Below are 19,587 nucleotides of genomic sequence, written 5' to 3' on the forward strand. Positions count from 1 at the left end.
ATGTAGACATAGTTCAGTTCAGCTAACATTGGAGGCCAGATACTTGGCAGTGAAAAGCCATTTAAAGACTTTAAGTAGGATTGGGAGAAGGCTGAAGTGGAGTTTATAATTAGATTTGTTTTTAAAAAAAGATATCTACACAGATTAGAGAGGAGTAAGAGTACAGAGAGAAGTTAAGTGGTGGCTGAGTAATAGTCCAAGGGACAGAGAATGGTAGTGATAGCACGTGCCGAGGAAGCAGAACTGCCTGAGAGAGATGCTGAAGGTACAGTCGGCAGCATGGTGTTATGGTTTGGAAGAGGTCCAAGTGTTTTTGTAGGCGGGAAGAGGAAGGATATCATGAGTTTGATTTTGGATTTAGTACTTTTAGGTAACTTTGAGATGTTCAAGGGGAAATACCGCTTAGATAGTTGACTACCTAGGTCTGGAAATACAAGGAAAGATAGAGGATTAAACTATAAATTTGTGAGAAACCTGCATACAATAATAATTGAAGCTGTGGGCACGTTTGATGATGTTGAAACTCAGTGGCTTAAGATGAGACTGGCCTAGGGAGAAAATGTAGAGCAAGGAGAGAAGTTGATACCTGCCTGGTAGAGGAGATGAACCTGCAAAGAAGGCAGGGAACAAGATTCCAGAGAGCTTGTTCTTCAGAAGGAAAACCAGGACATTAGGAAACTAAGATAAAAGAGTGGCAGGAAGAGAGAACTGAAATATCTCCATGGATTTAGCAACGTGGAGGTCATTGATGACCTTTGCAAGGGTTGTTTTGACGGACTAATGAAGGCAGAATCCTGGGAATGGAGTCAGTTCAGGAGTTTGGGGGCGGAGGGGGGATGGGAGAAGGAAATGGAGATAGAAATAGTGAGTGTAGACAGTTGTTGGAAAAGTTTGACTGACTCTAAAGGGATGTAGAGGGTAGCTAGAAGAGTATGTGTGGCATAGAAAGGTTTATTTGTTTTATTTTAAATAAAAGAGACTTGGTCATGTTTAAAAGCTAGCCGAGCAAATTCATTTGAGAAGGAGAAGTGGAGTATTTGAGAGAAGAGAAAGGATTGCTCTTATGCTTTGAGAAGATGGGATTAGCTTTAGGAGTACGGAGAATGCGCCTATTTAACAGGAGGCAAAGCAGATAGAGGACAGAAGAGCTTACAGCATCTAGGAGTTCAAAGGAGTCTTTACAGAGGAGGAGATAGACAGGCTGAGTGGGTGAGGCATGGAAAGGGTCATTGCTTTCCCAAAAAGGGATAGATTGGTGAGATAGTATATATGTTGTGAACCATATATAATTCCATGTGGCTTGTATGTGTTGGGTGAGTGGAATAGTGATGGATGAAAATTAAAAATTTTAGAGCCTAGATTATCTGAATAAAGATGTTTGTTTATTCCAACAAGGAGCTGTTGATTTTAAGCAGGATCAGGTGTGATCAAATTTGTATATAGAAAGATAACAAGAGGCTTCTATTATTATTGCAGAATTTATATTTATACTTTGAGTGAAATTGGTTTGATGCATATTTTTATAAATTTATTTATTTTAAAAAATTTATTTATTTTTGGCTGCGTTGGGTCTTCGTTGCTGCTCGCTCTCTAGTTGTGGCGAGCGGGGGCTACTCTTCGTTGTGGTGCGCAGGCTTCTCATTGCGGTGGCTTCTCTTGTTGCTGAGCATAGGCTCTAGGCGTGTGGGCTTCAGTAGTTGTGGCACACGGGCTCAGTAGTTGTGGCTCACAGGCTCTAGAGCGCAGGCTCAGTAGTTGTGGCACACGGGCTTAGTTGCTCTGCAGCATGTGGGATCTCCCCAGACCAGGACTCAAACCTGTGACCCCTGCATTGGCAGGCGGATTCTTAACCACTGCACCACCAGCGAAGTCCCTTATGCATATTTTTAAAGCTCAGGAAACTGTAAGGGGCTGAATAAATGATTATATTAATGAGACTCAAGAAGTTAACACATTTATTGATGACTACCGTGTGCTGATCACTTTCTAAGAGGTGAGGAAAGAGCACGAACAAGACAAAGTTCTTTTCCATAGAGTTTGTATTCTGTAACTGGAAAAAGAAAGTTGTAAACATGTAAGCAAACAAGATAAATTCAGAAACTAATAAGTGCTATAGAGAAAAGGTAATATGACCGTGAATGCTTTAGCTAGGGTGGAAAAGGCCTAAATGATAAGAAACACCATCTTGTCAAACTACGGGAGGAAAGCATTATAGAAGGAGTAGCAAATACAGAGTCCTCAGATAGGAATGAGTTTGGGGCATTCAAAGGACAGAAAGGGGGTAGTGTGGTTGGAGTGTAGAGAACAAAAAGAACGTAGGAAGATAAGACTGGAGAGGTAGGTGAGGGTCAGATCATGTCCCATGGTAGAGATTTTGAATTTTGTTCTGGTTAAAAATGGGGAGGTATTGGGAGATTTTCAGCAGGAGAGTTGACTTGCTCTACGAAAAGTGATAAGGGAGGTCAAGAAACAAGAGGTGATGGCTTAGACTCTGGAGGGCAATTTGATAAGATTAAAGATGGCTTGTGTGTGTGGTGAGATGAAAGAGAAATCTGGCTTATTCAACTTTTGGTTTGAGGAATTAGGATGGAGGGGGCATTTCCTTGCAACAGGACAGAGAGTACACAGGAAAAAACAATATTTATGGTTTGGACTTGTTTAGTCTGAAACGTCTAATAGATATCCAAGTGGAGAAGTTCAGTGGCAATTTGATATGAGCCTGGAGCACAGAAGAGAGATGTGAGTTGAAGGTATAAGGTCGAGATTCATCAGTGCATATTTAAAGCCTTGGGAGAAAATGTAACTGGAGAATAAGCCTGAGGTAGAAGCCCCGAGGCTTCTCACTAGAGGTCTAAAGGATACTGGAATTGGGTAAGGTAGGAGGGAAACAAGGCAAGTATCTGATATCACAGGCTCTGGGGAAGAAGTTGTTGGGTTTGGATTACTTAAGACCAAATAATTGGTCATTGGCCTTGGTAGGATGTTAGTCATTGGTGAACTCAGTAAGAGCTGTTAGAGTTGGAATGATGGGGATGAAAAAGCCAATTGGAATGGGTTGAGTTGTTAATTGGTAGGTGAAGATGTTGAGACAGTGAAATATTGTGTAGTTGTGGGGTGGAGCAAAGAATTGGGGCAGTTACTAAATGGGCATGTGTATTCAAGAGACAATTTTTAAAAGATAGGTGATATCAAGACATGTCTTTTGTCACTAGGAAAGATCCAGTAGGGGAAGAATTGAGGGTGCTGAAAAGAAAGAGGCTAATTGCAGAAGCAAACTCTGCTATATCCAGCATACAGAGAGGGATTGGCCAGAAGCAGTTTTTTTTCTTTTTAATAGGAAGGAGGGCGGAGTGTGTGGGTTTAGAGCCAGATAGGCTGGTGGCATTGGTTTCAGGCAGAAGAGGGAGTTCTCTGCGCGTGTCTGCTTTCTTTATAACATGTAAGATAAACGTAGCTGAAAGTGTTAGTGCAGGGAGTGGAGAAGAAGTGTCGCAGATTTGAGGAGAGAGGACAAGGGGTGAAATAGTAGTCATCTCAAAAAAATGGGAAGTGTACTTACTGGAGAGGTGTAGGATGCTTAAAATCTGTGGTCATAAACTTGAGTGAGTGGTGGTAAGTCAGTTGTGTGATTTTTATCCAGCAATCTTCTGTTGTTTAGATGCAAGAGTTGGATTTAACCAGGAATTGAGATTTTACTAGGTAAGTTAGACTAAGGGAAAAGGGGGCAAAGGAACTAAGACTTTTCGAAAAGGATTACGTATAGTGTTGGACCCTAGAATCTAAACTGGCTTAGGAGGGAATTAAGAACATGAGGAGGAGAGGAGTAGGGTGGTCAAAAAGCAGTAGGGTCAACCTGTAGACTAGAGATCTGAAGGAGGCTGGAGAAATGCTAGCGTGGGAAAACTCCTAGAGCAGTGTGTGTGATGGTGTGAGAGGAGAATGCTTGAGACGCTTGAGATTTTGGAGAAGGTGTGGTTATTGGTGATGACGGTGCTGGGATACAGTTCTAGGTCAGTGGCTTCGGTGAAAAAATATAGTTGGCACTTAAACACATTAGAACAGTACCAGCAACTAGGAGGCCAGAGTAGTTAATGAATCATCTGCGTGGATGTTGAGATCGTCAAAAATGACAAAACTAATAAAGGAGATGAAGACAGGGAGCGCTGTGCTAAGACTTGAGGAGGTAGGCAGACGACACCTGTTTCAAAGGATCTGCAGTTGGGACGGAGGGTAGAAGTAGTCTTGGAAAGCAAGGAGGATACCTGTGAGGTTCAACACGAGATGGTAGTGCGGAGTAGGGAGGATGCTTGCCACTGCCTGAGGTGTGTAATGGAAGGAGGAAAGCTCCTACTGAAGCAGCAGCAGTGTTCTCAGCAGCGGTCAGGTTTCCTTTAGAGCAAAAAGGGTGAAGGGAACATCGCAGAGAAGAGAGTGAGTATATAGAAGAGGTTACTGAGGGTAACTCATGACCGCGAGGGCTTAGGAGGGCGAGGGAGAGCCAGAGGCGGGACCAGAAGAGCGGCTGTGCAGAGCTGTACAGGGTGAGCCATCCAGAAGCCTTGGACTTCTGATGATGGTTGAGGTGAATGAGGATGTAAGCCAGGATGGAATCGTTCCAGAAATCTCTTGTAAAAGCAGGGTAATTACTTAAACCTGTAAGCCAGAGCAATAATTCTCAAACTTTATGGTGCATCAGAATGCACAGACTGCTGGGGCCCACCTCCAGAGTTTTAGATTCCTTAGATCTGAGCGTACCTGGGAGTTTACATTTCTAATACATTCCCAGGGGATGCTGATGCTACTGGGCCAGAGACTACCCTTTGAAAACCATTGGTCCAGAGAAAGTAGTGCTAAGTAAGCAGCTCTTGCAGACTGTAGCCCCAGATGATATATGGCCTGGGTGATAGCAGGCCTCTCTTGATTTGGGCAGTTACAGGAGAAAGTGAGTGTATGATCATTTCTTTTGAGGGATAGTAATTTCTAGGTGATGCCATTTGATTATTAGTGAACATTTATCGAATATGTTTTATGCAGCAAAATGAGGATACCAAGAGTTATAAAGTATTTTCTTTCTCAAGGATAATGGGGCAAAATAGGGACATAGAAGTTAAATAGATAAATAACTGTACCTTGTAGCAAAGATGACATGCCAGTCGGTAGGTGGTATGGGCAGTTGTCGACAGGAGCTGGGCAAAGTGGGTAATCACTGAGGATGAGATTGGTTGGGAAAGGTTTCTTGAAGGAGATGTAATTTAAGCTAGATTCTGGGAGAACTAAATAGATACAAGTCAGATGGAAAACTGGCAGAAGCAGAGATACAGTGTCAAGAATGACCATGAAACCTTAACAACTACTCCTGAGTCCCATTGCTTTCATCCTGGCCACGCCACCGCTATCTCTTGCCTGTATTATTATAATAATTTTCTAACTAGCCTCCCTGCTTCTCTTCTTCTCCAATCCCTTCTTTGAAGTCTGTTCTCAACACAGCAACCAGAGTGATCCTTTCAAATGTCACATTACATTGCTCCTCTGGCCAAAACTCTCCAGTGGCTTCATATCTCACTCAGCATAAAAGTCAAACGCCCTGCACTGGCCTGTAAGGCCCTAAATGACTTGCTCCCCTGGCTGTCTTTGACCTCCTGTTCTTCTGTCCTCCTGCCCATTCTTTGAACATTTCAAACACACCCTTGCTTCAGGGGCTTAGCTTTTGCCCACCTCCTTGCTCTTTCTGGAGATATCTGCTTGACTTCCTTGTTTATGTGAAATCTCTACTCAGTTGTCACATTATCAGGAGCACCCTGTATAAACAGTAATTCCGTACCCCTTTATTCAACATTTCCCATCTTTATTTTTCTCCTTAGCACCTACCACCATCTGACTTGCTGTGTATGTTTGCTTATTGCCTTTCTCCTTCAACCAGAATGTAAACTCCATGAAGGCACTGGCGTATTCTATGCGCCTAGAAAGGTGCCTGGCATAGAGTAGGCACTGATTGGACATTTGTGTAGTGAAAAGAAGGGAGGAAAGAAAGTTTGGAGGATAGTGGAGGGACCAGTATTACTGGAAGAGACAGGAATGGCAGAAAGAAATGGTTTGATGGATAACCTGGAGGATCTTGAATACTGGATCACTATTCTACAGAAAATAAGAAATTCTTAAATTTTTCAGTACAGCAATATTTACCCTTCTCAAAATAGTGCTTTGGTTTTAGGTTCTGTGGACAGAATAGTTTGGGGAGGGACTAGAAGCAGGGAGATCGATTACTAATGGGTAGTTGTTGGGTAACAACTATAGGGTTGCACAGGTATGAGGCAGAAGGCCTTGGGATCAGGGTTTGGAAGTGAGAATAACATTTTTAGGTAGAGATGACGGCCGGATACATGAATGCTGAGAGGTAAGCTCTTCCAGTTGTATAAGAAAGTTGCCTGTCTTAATATGTATGTTTTAATATTGTTCGTTTTAATGTGGCATTTACTCTTAAACAAGTATCTTTTGTCATTTTTCAAACAAGAATATGGAATTTTGTTGTTGTAAAATTTATAAATTAGGGAATAAAGTTGGAACCATTTAAGCAAACATTCATTTTTTAAGATTTTAATTGTATACTTGAAGGGGTAGAAAATCAATGTGGTAAAGCACACATACTGGCTTGGGGATGGGGGGGATAGGGAAGTGAAGCCTATAACTCCCAAAACACATTTTCTTTCATTTCTTTTTGTAATGAATAAAGTACACTTTAGGAGTTGTAGTCTTCCTTCGCTAGCTCCCTTTTCCCCATCTTGGTTCTGGAAATATGTTTAAATATGCTTTAAAAACTTGTGAGCAGGTTACAGCGCAGCGTTCTTGTTCCTCCTCTGGAGGTGAGCTTGCTGCTCCTCTTCACAAGCGCTTTTTCAGCATCCTTCGCTATTATTAAATGAGGTAATATGTAGTACCTGTCATATAAGGCCAGCATAGAACACACTCCACAAATATTAGTTAAAAGGTTAATTAGATATTCTTAGTATAATGAACTATCTGTGTAGCCTAAAATATTGGGTTTTGATTCCACTTAATTCGTATCTGTAGGTTCTGTGCTACCTTATTTGTATATTAACTCACATGGTGTTTTATTTGCTTATTTGAATTCAGACCATTAATTTAGAGGTTAAATAATGAAAGCCTGCCTTTCATTCTTTAAAATAACTGTCAGTTATTTTTCCTGAGTGTGAGATGAATGCTTAATCACTGGCCGTTTTAGCCCGATCGCCATATCCATGAAAATCAAAAAGAACTGATTATAGCTTCATCGTGTATGATATCGTATGCTGGTTGCAGTTCTATTCTTGGTCAGTTGTTAACCTGCTGTGTTATTAAAACAAATCCCATCATCTTTATGCTCTTGTGTCTCATCTGTAAAATGGGGATGATATTACTCCCCAGTGTTATTGTTGAATGCCGTATTCCTCAGATAAACTGACATCTAAATAAAAGCATCTAAATCATTCTTAATGATTTATTTATTCTCTTTATTGTACTTTTAGTTGCTAATTAGATAAAAAGTGATATGGTATTTTTTTGCCAAGATTGACATTACAATTTAAAAGCAGATGCGAGGATTGGGGTGGGGTGGGGGAGACAGTTGCTGTTGTGTGTATATTCCCGTCTGTTCTGTTTCATTGATTCCGGATCTTTCTTTTTATCCTTTTGTTTGATTTTATTAAGTTTATTAAAGATACATTTCTTGGACTCATTGAAAGTCAAAATAATATTTTTTCATGTTGTTCAATACCATGCTGCTCTGGTAGTGGGTGCTTACAGATTACATCTAATGCCGGGGAAATTCTCAAGATGGTTAAAGACAATTAGGATTGGAAGAGAAAAGGGGACAGGAATTCCCAAGTGCTTCCTGTGTATGAGGTCAGGTCCTTTCACAACTATTGTCTTATTTTATGATTCGTTTTTCATATTGTGATACAGAAGCAAGAGTCAAACCCAGTAGTTTTGCTTCAGTCAGTACTCTTTTTTTAAAAAAAAATAATATATTTATTTATTTATTTATTTTTGGCTGCATTGGGTCTTCATTGCTGCACGCGGGCTTTCTCTAGTTGTAGCGAGCGGGGGCTACTCTTCGTTGAGGTGCGCAGGCTTCTCTTGTTGCGGAGCACAGGTTCTAGGCGCACGAGCTTCAGGAGTTGTGGCATGCGGGCTCAGCAGTTGCGGCTCATGGGCTCTAGAGCACAGGCTCAGTAGTTGTGGCACACGGGCTTAGTTGCTCCACGACATGTGGGATCTTCCCGGACCAGGGCTTGAACCCGTGTCCCCTGCATTGGCAGGCGGATTCTTAACCACTGCGCCACCAGGGAAGCCCGAGAGTCAGTACTCTTAACTGGCCTGCTGTAATGCTTTCCATCTAGTCTGTGATAGGCAGCCTCTAAGGTGGTCTCCAGTGATTCCTACCTCTTGGTATTCATGCTCTTGTGCAGTCTCTTGCCTTTGAGTATAGGCTGGACCTAGTGACTTACTTCGAACTAATAGAATGTGGCAAATATAATGGGATGTCACTGCCAAGATTTGGTGATAAGGAGACTGTGGCTGTCATCCTGGGTGCTTGCCCTCTTCAGCTCTCTCCCAAGCGCTTGCATGGTGAGAAGCAAACTGCCATGTTGTGAGTAGCGCTATGGCGAGTCCCACATGACAGAGAGATGATGTTTGAGGGCCCAGAGCAAGGTGAGTGAGCTTGGCAGTGGATCCTTGCCAGTCCAGCCTTGAAATTACTACAGCCCTAGCCAACACCTTGATCAAGGCAGCCTTGTGAGAGACCCTGAACCATAGGCACCCAGCTCAGCCTCGCCTGGCTTCCTGATCCACGTAAACTGTGGGATAATAAGTGATGTTTTAAGCTGTTGTTTGAGGATGACTTTTTAAAATAAATTTATTTATACATTTATTTATTATTTATATTTATTATTTTATTATTTATTATTTTATTTTATTTTATTTATTATATTATATATTACATTATTATTTATTATAATTATTATATTTATTTTATTAATTATTTTATTTAAATTTATTATTTATACATTTATTTATTTATTTTTGGCTGCGTTGGGTCTTCATTGCTGCGTGCAGGCTTTCTCTAGTTGCGGCGAGCGGGGGCTACTCTTCATTGCGGTGCACGGGCTTCTCATTGTGGTGTCTTCTCTTGTTGTGGAGCACAGGCTTTAGGTGCTCAGGCTTCAGTAGTTGTGGCACGCGGGCTCAGTAGTTGTGGCTTGTGGGCTCTGAAGCGCAGGCTCAGTAGTTGTGGTGCACCGACTAGTTGCTCCGTGGCATGTGGGATCTTCCCGGACCAGGGATTGAACCCACGTCCCCTGCGTTGGCAGGCGGATTCTTAACCACTGCGCCACCAGGGAAGTCCCCTGAGGATGATTTGTTATATAGAAATAGACAACTATAGATTTTGGTACCCAAAGTGGGGTGGTTCTACAACAGAAATCTATAATGCAGGAGTGACTTTGGAACTGGGTAGTGGCCTCTGAGGAGAGTGTTAGTGAAAAATCAGAGTACCTTGGGCATGTTGTTTCTAAAATTTGGGACTTTGAGGAGATCTCCATGAAGGCTCAGAGGAAAGGAAACTGGAGGAAAGGGGGATCCTTGTTATATAGTGGCAGAAATTTTAGCATCACTATTGATTGTAGTTGCGTGAAAAGCAGAAAAGGTGCCTAATGAACTGGCAGATGTCCCTAAGTAAATTTCCAAGCAAAACATTGACGGTGCCCCCTGCTTTCTTCTTACTGCTTGAAGTAAAGTATGAGAAGAGAGAAATAAATTGAGGAAAGGACTGTTAAACAAAAAAAGTCAGTTCAAGGGCACTGCCTGGAGAATCCTGGTCTAAAGATGAAGCTGAGGGTGTGGCTTAAAACCTTTTGTTAAAACCTAAGAAAAACCTTAAGAGTCACACAGCAGACCTTTCAATCAAGGAATAGGTCTTACAACTGTTTTAGCACGAGAGAAGGTAGAGAAGGGCTTATCTTGAAGATATTTGTGGGTATAGCTTTTGTCTAATGCAGTGAATCTCAGTGAGATTCACAGGAGGCCCACTGCAGCTACAGCTGAAAAGGAGAAGAGACAGTTCAAACTGAAAAGAAGCTGTTGAACCCCCAAAATTGTTCTGGCAGGAAGCAAGCTGAGAAAATTACTCAGCTGCTGACACGTGCTACTTGTCCTGAAAAAAGAAGGATGATTCAAAGACAAGAGCCACAGAGAATTCCTACCACAGCCTTGAGACCTAATCAAGGAACTCCCAACATTTATTTGCCCAGTGAGATTTCAGAATCACTGTGGACCAGTGACTCCTTTGTGTGTCCCCTGTCCTCCCAACTCCCCTTTGGAGAAGTTACGCCATTTGGAGATTACAAGAGATTTCAGAGTAACAGAAACCAAAAGAGGGCAGGTGAGAAGGGTGCCCTGATACTATGCCATTTTAGGCCAGTCTCTGCAGAATGCATATCCATTGCTAAATCATCCCTTCTTTGGCTTTTGTCTGCAAATCTTCTAGTTACTAGAGTATTTGTGAGAAAGCTGAAGCAATCAGGAGGAAATTTCCCACCACCACACTTTACCCACCTTGTACCATCAGTGTCAGTGAACTTTCCCTCTCTCCCATTACTGTACACTAAGCAGTTGCCTTCCTTATAATGCCAGCCCCTCAGTTGTGTACTAGGTCCCATCTCTGCTAGCCTGTTTAGGACCTGGACCCAGCAATTCTCTTTCCTCTCTCTGGGATCATCAGGTTTTCTGTGTTTACTAGATTAGTTCCGCTAACATGCCATTAAGCTGTTCTTTCATCCACTTGAAAATATAATACTCTTAACCTCACTTTTCTGTCAGCTACTTTTCTTTTCTCTTAGAGCAAAACTCAGTAGAGTTGTCTCTGTTTGCTCATACCAGTTCTTCTCCTCTCATTCCCTCTTAAACTCGCTCAATTAGGTTTTTATTGCCACGGAAATGGCTCTTGTCAATATTACCAGTAGCCTCCATGCTGCTGAGTCTAGTGGTTGGGTCTCAGTCCTCATGTTACCTGACCTGCCTGTAGAACATAATGTGGCTGATCATTCCTTCCTCTGTGATGCACTTTCTTGGGTACTTGACTTCCAGGACATCACGCTCTCCTGGTTTTCTTCTTATCTTATTGGTGATTTCTTCTCAGTTTTAAAGTTGTCATACTCTGGGTCAAGTCTTTGGATCTCTTCTCTTGATTCCTTTACTTAGTGATTTCATCTAGTCTCGTGGATTTAATTCTCAGTTAACCAGGACAAATAGCCAAAACTATTTGTCAGCTGGGCCCAGTGGCTCTCTGATCTTTTTATCTTGGTTAACTCTTTTTTTAAAAAAATTATTTGTACAATAATTTATTGTACAAGTCGAGTATCACGTGATGAGTTGACGTTAGCTTCTTCAGGCCTGGGAACTTAATAGATGAGATACAGTTTAGAATCCGTTTATGTTGCTTTCACAGCTGGAGTTTTTTTAGACCTTAACTTGAAATATAAGACTATCAAAGCAATACCTCCGTACGTGGCCAGTACACAATTTATTCTCCCTGTGAAAGTGTTAAGAGTCGAAATATTTTTTGACACCAGTGGAATGTAATTGGGTATCAGTTTCCGGACCTGACATGATTTCAGTCTGTATCGTTCAGTGGCGGATTGTTGAACTCTTATGACTAATTTAAGAAATAAGAAATGGTAGTGAAGGACTTCCCTGGTGACGCAGTGGTTAAGAATCCGCCTGCCAATGCAGGGGACGTGGGTTTGATCCCTGGTCCGGGAAGAGCCCACATGGCGCGGAGCAACTAAGCCTGTGTGCCACAACTACTGAGCCTGCGCTCTAGGGCCCACGAGCCACAAGTACTGAGCCCGTGCACCACAACTACTGAAGCCTGTGCACCCTAGAGCCCGTGCACCACAACGACTGAGCCTACATGCCATAACTACTGAAGCTCGCATGCTCTAGGGCTGACGTGCCGCAACAAGAGAAGCCACCGCAGTGAGAAGCCCATGCACCACAACGAAGAGTAGCCCCCGCTCGCCACAACTAGAAAAAGCCCTCGCACAGCAACGAAGGCCCAACGCAGCCAAAAAATAAATAAAATTTTTAAATAAATAATTTTAAAAGTCTGCACCAAATCTGTAAAAAAAAAAGAAGAAAAATTATAGTGAAAAACAACTTTATTAGAAGGAAGAAAAAATGTATTCACGCAACTAACTACATATCTCTCCTATAGTGACTACAAGTCACATTTGAATACTATTCATGGTTTTTTTAAAAATCTTTTTTGCAGTACTTCATGTTTTCCTATCCTTTTTGTATCCCCTCTTTCTTCCTATTCTCCAAGACTCATGCTTGTGGTTGAGAGGGTAAACGTTCTCTTCCTAGTTCTGTATTTATTCTTGCAAGTTCATTTCCTGGCCATATGAGGAATTGTCTTATTAATTTGCGATCTTGTAATTGAACCAAATGAAAGCATTTGTTGTACTCATATCAATCATATTGAAGAAAATAGACATAGCCTATCTTCCAGCCATTCTTTTGCAAGCACAGATTTTAACTTTCTTATCATTGTGTCTAAACCTTCTTTAGCCTTGTTAATAGTACAAGATCTTTTGGGGTATTTTTTTAAGAGGGGTCTTTGAATCTATTAATAGTTGAGACTGCATTGAGCTGAGAAGAACATTAACAGTTTTTCTAAGGACAGAAAGAATCGTTTACTCTTTTTGAAATCTAAATAATGTGCTCTTGATTTCTCTTCCTTTTCCATCTGTGAAAATACATTCAAATTCAACCCTGTTCTTCCTAATAGCGCAACTAAAGCAAGTTTTTTGCTGAGTAGTACTCAAGCCAATCCCAAACTTGTTCTAAGATTGTCACAAGTTATATTTATGCTGTGAGTTTTAGGTTCTGTGTCAGTATTTGTACTGTTTTTGACCATTTGTTCTGCTCCTGCTCCTTTTGTAGATCTCTACCTGTGTAGATGTGAATCTTTCAAATATATGATGTCTCACTGACATGTACTGTCCCAATTTTTATTCCCTGTATTTCTAGTTTGGGAAACGTATACCTCAAAAAGCAGCCTCCTTTGAATGTAATTTAATTGCTTATGTCATTCATTAACCTGGAACACACCCGTCTTGTAAATTCTGATTTCAGATTCCAAATATGTCTCTAATAGGGTCTAGCTAATTATTGCTTCAGGTTCTTCTTCCTTCACTTACATAGTCTAAACACAATATTTAAAGATTTTTTTTAGAAATCCTTTGACAATACATAATTATGTTCAAAAGATGATCTTTTCATTTCTGTACCATCTGTTTCCTTCCAGTTACCTTTATATATGTATCTACCTTCAGCACTTGGCCATGTGTGAACTGTATCAAGTAAATTGTGTCATGTTCTAAGAAAAGAAAGAATACTGTTACATGTCCTTTTAGTGAAACAGGATGATCCCAATTCTCATAGCAAAATACTGCATGAGGACATTCTTTCTGTTGAACTGGATGAGACTACCATAGTTCCTTTTTGTTATTAGAAATATATTGTTTACTTACTGATTCTTGACTGTGGTCAAGCTTATATCCTAGATTAGAATGTAATCATCTGAAGAGTCGTAGTCTCAAGATTTCACTTCTATATATCAGACTTCACCATCATCATTAGAGTTTAGAGTGCTGCTATCCGTGTTTGCATTCATCTTCGGATTCATCTAATAATTGTGAAACATTTTCCTCTGTTAGTTTTTCTTTGTCATTTTGGGTGAGAAGTGAAAAACTGTATTCAATGAAAACCGAACAAACGGTAAAAAAAACAGCATCTCTAATCTTCTTTAAAGCCTTCTTGAAAGATGATACAATACTTTGCACAATGCGGTAAGAAAACTGAAGGATGATGTGTTAGTGGTGATTTATTTCACTATTGTATCATTCTTCTAAGTGAGTATGCCATTGGTCTGTCATTTTATTACTTTGGTCATTTTTTAAAACATGGTTGGGAATAATTAATGAGTAAAGCTAATTGAAAAATCAGAATGTTTCAAGATATAGGGAAAATAAGATCCCTAAAATCTCATAATGCACCTTAGATTTATAAAAGCGTTCAGGGAACCCATATGTTAATTGCAAGATAGAATGTGTTTGGGTTTTTTTGGGTTTTTTTTGTTTTTTGCGGTACGCGGGCCTCTCACTGTTGTGGCCTCTCCCGTTGAGGAGCACAGGCTCCGGACACGCAGGCTCAGCGGCCATGGCTCACGGGCCCAGCCACTCTGCGGCATGTGGGATCTTCCCGGACTGGGGCACGAACCTGCGTCCCCTGCATCAGCAGGCGGACTCTCAACCACTGCGCCACCAGGGAAGCCCTGTTATTATTTTTAAAGTAACATTTTCTTTGGGTTTTGGTGGGGGGGCAAGGATGGGAAATACCTCTGAGAAAGAATAAGTCATAAAATATAAATCCTTAAATATAGAACTGTTAAACAAAGAAAAGTTGGGCCCAGTGGACTCCGATGGTATACCGGGGGTTAAATACTGTCTGTATGCTGATGATTCTGAAATGTATACCTACAGGCCAGATCCCTCCCAGGAAGTTTACATCCAATTGTCTACTTGATATTTCCATACCTAATAGTTACCTCAAACTTAACTTGTCCAACTGGTCTCCACTTGCCTTCTTCCAGTCTCAAGCCTGTGGGAACACCTACAGTTTTCCCCTTCTCAGATGACATCTTCCTGTTGCTTGGGCCAGGAAAAAACTTGGAGTCACCCTGGACTCTTCTTTCTCCCTCACGGCAGTGTTATTAATCAACAAATCCTTTAGGCTCTGCCTTTCAAAAATCACCTAAATCCAATCCCTTTTTATTAGCTCTGCTACTGCTCTCCTCGCTCAGTACCCCATCCTTTCTCACCTGTATTATTGCAATAGTCTCCTACCTGGTCTCCCTGCTTCCACCATTGACTCCAAATAATTTATTCTGAACACAGCATCTGACTTAGACCTGTAAAAATATAAATCTGATCATGCTCAAAAATCCACCCATGTGTTTCACTCGGAGGAAGAGCCAGAGTCCCTACAAGCCTCTGGTTGAGCTGGCTCCTGGGCACCTCTTGACTTCTGTATCCTCCTGTTCGTCCTCAGTCTTCTCCAGCCACACTGGCCGCCTTCTTGCCGTTCCTGAAGCTTGCCAGGCACTTTGCAGTACTTGTTTCCTCTGCTTGTCATGCCCTTCTCCAGATACCCTCATGTGTACTGCTTCAGCTCCTTCACATTTCTGCTGAAATGTTACCTTTTCATTTGGCTCTTTTTTTAGTCGTTTTCCTTTAAGTTCTCCATAGCCCTTACCATCTTATAGTATACTGTAAAAATATCTTTTTTACTACTTTCCTCACCTGTAGAGATTTTTGTCTGGTTTGTTTATTGCTGTATCCCTAGTGTCTAGAACAGTGAATGATGCTCAATAAATATTTGTCAAATGGGTGCTGAATTCCAGAGGTTTTCTACTGGTTACTTTTTCATTAACAGAGGAATACTTAGTAACTATAGGAACCTACAATGCAGAACTCTTCTTTGTATTTGTCATCGTCATTTTCTCTGTCATTTTCCCTGTGTGTGTGATGGTTCTACTGTAGAGGCAGTAGTGCTTCGTGGTGCAGGCTTTGGAACCAAACTGACGAGGTTTCAAACCTGGCTCTCTGGCATTCTGTCTTAATGACATTGGGCATATTAATGTGCTTTCTCATCTATAAAATTAGAACAACAACAACAAAAATAGTAGCTATCTCAGAAGGTTGCTTTGAGCCTGTAAAAGCTCTCAGAACAGTCCTTGGTACATAATAAATGTTCAGTTTATGTTAGTTATCGTGATTGTTTCCTGGCTAGACCCATCCCAGCTGTTCTGAGTCAGTGACCCTCCCGAGTGGCAGGACTGAGAACTCTCTGATTACCACCTATTTTCTTCCCCCTTTAAAAATAGTACGGGCATGTCCGGTCCTTCTTTCTCCTTTTTACCTCCGTCTTTCTCTTTTACTATTTAAACTTTAGTTATTTCCACTGTCAGCAGTCTTTTTAGATTTCTCCCTCCTCTCCTTTCAGCAAGTATTTATTAAGCACTTAACGATTCCGTTCTAAATCTTGCTATGTTTCCTTTTCCTTGTCTCCATCTTTTTATCCCATTTACAAAATAAACAAATTACCTTCCTTATGATTGATTGACTAGAATTACATTTGTATCAGGGAAAATGGAAATGTTGTAGATGTGGAAATGAAATTTGTATTTTTTAAAGTTGCACGCCCCCCCCCCCAAAAAAATTGCACCAGTCACTAAAATGCTTGAAAGTACTCCTGCTCCTTCCTCGATGTCTCCACAGACGTCTCCACCTTCTTAGCGGATTAAATTTATCTTCTACTTCTAACCAATGTTCAAGATGAGTTGGAAAAAAACACATCATTTCTTATTTAATTACATTGGCATTATTTGTAATTTGCTGCTATTTTAACTATCTTGTCCTCTGTTTATTTTTATTTCAGATGTACGGTAGTTCAGGTCCATTACTGGTTCCGCGGACTCCTATGTTGTCTCCCCCCCACACCCCAACTCCCTGATTACATTCCTGGGCTCTTGTGGTCTGGTGTGGAAACCCAGTCAGCATTTATAAATATGTACGTGTGTGCGTCTGTGTGTATTTCTTTTAATGGGGAAATGTGATCAATTCCAAACAACTCTGAAATAAAAATGAATTTTTAGAATATGACCCATTTTGTAAATTTTAGACAGATTGTATATTGGCTGTAATATTCTTTTCAGAGCAGACAAGATGGACCCATTTAGGCATCCACTTAAAGAGGTGTTTGTTTGTTTGTTTGTTTGTTTGTTTTTGCGGTACGCGGGCCTCTCACTGTTGTGGCCTCTCCCGTTGCGGAGCACAGGCTCTGGACGCACAGGCTCATCGGCCATGGTTCACGGGCCCAGCCGCTCTGCGGCATGTGGGATCTTCCCGGACCGGGGCACGAACCCGTGTCCCCTGCATCGGCAGGCGGACTCTCAACCACTGCGCCAGCCACCCTGCTGGCTCTTCTTATAAGGACACTACTCTTAGCAGATTGGGGACCTCGAGGTCCTGTCTTCTAACACAGCCACACTCGGGGCTAGGACTTCACCACGTGAATTTTGCAGGGGAGGGACCCACAAACATGAAGACCATAACACTTGTCTTTTTAATTCGTCCCAAATCTGAGTATTTACTGTGCACTAACCACCTTTCTAGTCCTGGCCCTCTCCAGCTTTGTAAACTCAAAGCAATGACTCAGCCTTACTAGGCCACAGTTTATCAGTAAAACAAAGGTGTTGAACCTGTCAGTAGCCATGATTCATTCTAACTCCATGGATACTAGTTCCATTTTCATTTTCCTCTTATTTTCCTCTTTCCCTGGTACATTTAGGATTTTGTGTCAGGTTTCCTCTCTGTTTTTACTCTTCTTTTTCTCTCCTTTTGTTTCTTTATATTTTTTATGCTCACGTTCTACCCTCTGTCTCCATCCTCCCCTTCCCTGAATTGGACATATTTTCTAAGAACTTATAAGTTTACTATATTTAGTAACTCTTTGAGGATTTAGCAAGTAGATGGAATGTCATATTTCTTTCTGTTAAACGTATTGCAAACCTCTCAACTAGATTGACTCTAAATTAAGTTGCTTTTTAGTCACTTCAGAACATATTTGGGTGGTTTTCCTATATGTGTTTCCTCACATCATTTTTCTTAAAATTTAGCCCGAGGGAGGTTAGGGATATTGTTTTTCATGTATGCTTTTAGTAAAGCATCTACTTCATTGTGGGGGATCAGTTAGTACGAATTGACCCTGATGACAGTGATGGACTTTTCACTCTTGAGGGAAGGAAAGACCTGTGCTATCCCTTCCAATCTCTCCCTTTTGATCTGTGACAAAAGGAAGTAGTTGTTCTACAGTCTCATGACTTTTCTCCTTTTGTGAGTATTAGCAACAAACTATGAAGTCAGCTTCACAGGATTTAAAAATTGTGGGTAACGTGGGTGCAAGACTGCATTGCTGCTGACATTCCCATGACTGATGGAGAAAGTTTGCCAGAAACATTGTCACCTGGACTATTATAAGAACTAGATCATGAGTGGAGAGAGGTCTTACCCTAGTTGTAATATAAATCGTTAGTCTGATGGGCAGTCTGAAGAAACAAATCATTCCGAAACAAATTCTGCACATTTTAAGGCTGTTTCTTCTAGAATTAAAAAAATCTGTTAACTACAACACGGTAGTAGGTATTGTGATAATAATGGTGATTATAATTATAAGGATACAGATCAGCAGCTGCTGATTTTTGAGTGCCTCCCTCCTACTTGCCAGGCTTTCTACTAAACATTTTACAGTCATTAACACATTGAATCCTAACAGCAACTCTGTGTTAAGTGGTCACAGACGGGCCACTCTGGTTTTTCCTGTGAACTCTTTAAAGTCGGAGGTGAATTCTCTGTGTCCCCAGCACTTAGCTCAGGGCTGAATGTGTATCAGATACGCGGTGGTAGATGTTGAACTGACTTGGACTCTGGCATACCATCTTGCTTAGAATTGTCAGTCTTTGCCTGCCCTTGCCCTGCCCAGCCATGGCCACAGAAAGCTTGCAAGTTCAGGTCTCTAAGTTAGAGAGTTTAGTCTGACCTTATATTAAGGAGCTGCTTTCCCACTACTCGGCCACAGGCTTTAAATAATCTGATGCCTCATTACCCATGTGCCAGGGGTTAAACATGACCCTTATCAGATTGGCTCGTCTCCTCGCCTGGTCTTTTTGTTCTGGTACATGGTGATGCTCTAATTTTTCTTGGGGCCTGAGCCCAACACTGAACCCCAGTTCAGTGTACAAAGGACTCCCCTAACCAGTGCCTTTTTAAACTTATTGGATCCTGATTCCCTTTTTCTTGCTTTGAGTTTGATGGTATTCCTTCTCATGTGACTAGGAAAAGTGAGATTTGGCCTGTCCTCTCTCACTGCACCCCTTGAATGAGAACAGCTCTGATTAGGCTAGTTTGATAAACTGGAAGCCTTAATCAATTGGATCTTGACCTCTTTCTGTAGGATATCAGTCTTTTCCCCATTTTTACTGCTTTATTTCCATTAAATAATTCCTTGCCCCCAGGACTCAGCATTTCCATTGTTGCCTACTGATGTTACCCTCACTCTGAAGCCCTCTTAACTGTTGTTCAGAACTCCTTTCCTTCTGCCCTGGGCCTTCAGCTTCCAACTGTTTTGTCTTCCTTTCTCTTACCTTCACATCTCTTTTGTCCCCCTCTCCTCCACCCATACAACACACATTACTTAGGGAAACCCAGTTATATTTCAGAGCGTGGGTCTTGAAATGTGTTTATGCATCGCCAAAGTTCAGTTTCCCTTCATCTTATCTCCGCAGGCAATTAACACAAATGAAAATAGTGACCTTTTAGAATAGCTTTCAAGGGATGGAGCAACATACCAACTCCCCCAAGATGCTGCTGAGTGGGAGCCAAGTGGCGTGAAAAAGTAAGAGCACCA

General features: G+C 41.3%; 1 protein-coding gene and 1 pseudogene across 22 annotated transcripts in view; one reads left to right on the forward strand and one right to left on the reverse strand.

Moving 5' to 3' along the window:
- RBFOX2 (RNA binding fox-1 homolog 2) overlaps positions 1 to 19,587 on the forward strand; it is a 261,344-nt gene that overhangs the window by 120,121 nt on the left and 121,636 nt on the right. The gene's annotated exons all lie outside the window — the stretch shown is intronic.
- LOC132529574 (ATP synthase membrane subunit K, mitochondrial-like) lies at positions 11,423 to 11,664 on the reverse strand (annotated as a pseudogene).

This window comes from Lagenorhynchus albirostris, chromosome 11 (genome assembly GCF_949774975.1).
Source record: "Lagenorhynchus albirostris chromosome 11, mLagAlb1.1, whole genome shotgun sequence".
Taxonomy (NCBI): Eukaryota; Metazoa; Chordata; class Mammalia; order Artiodactyla; family Delphinidae; genus Lagenorhynchus; species Lagenorhynchus albirostris.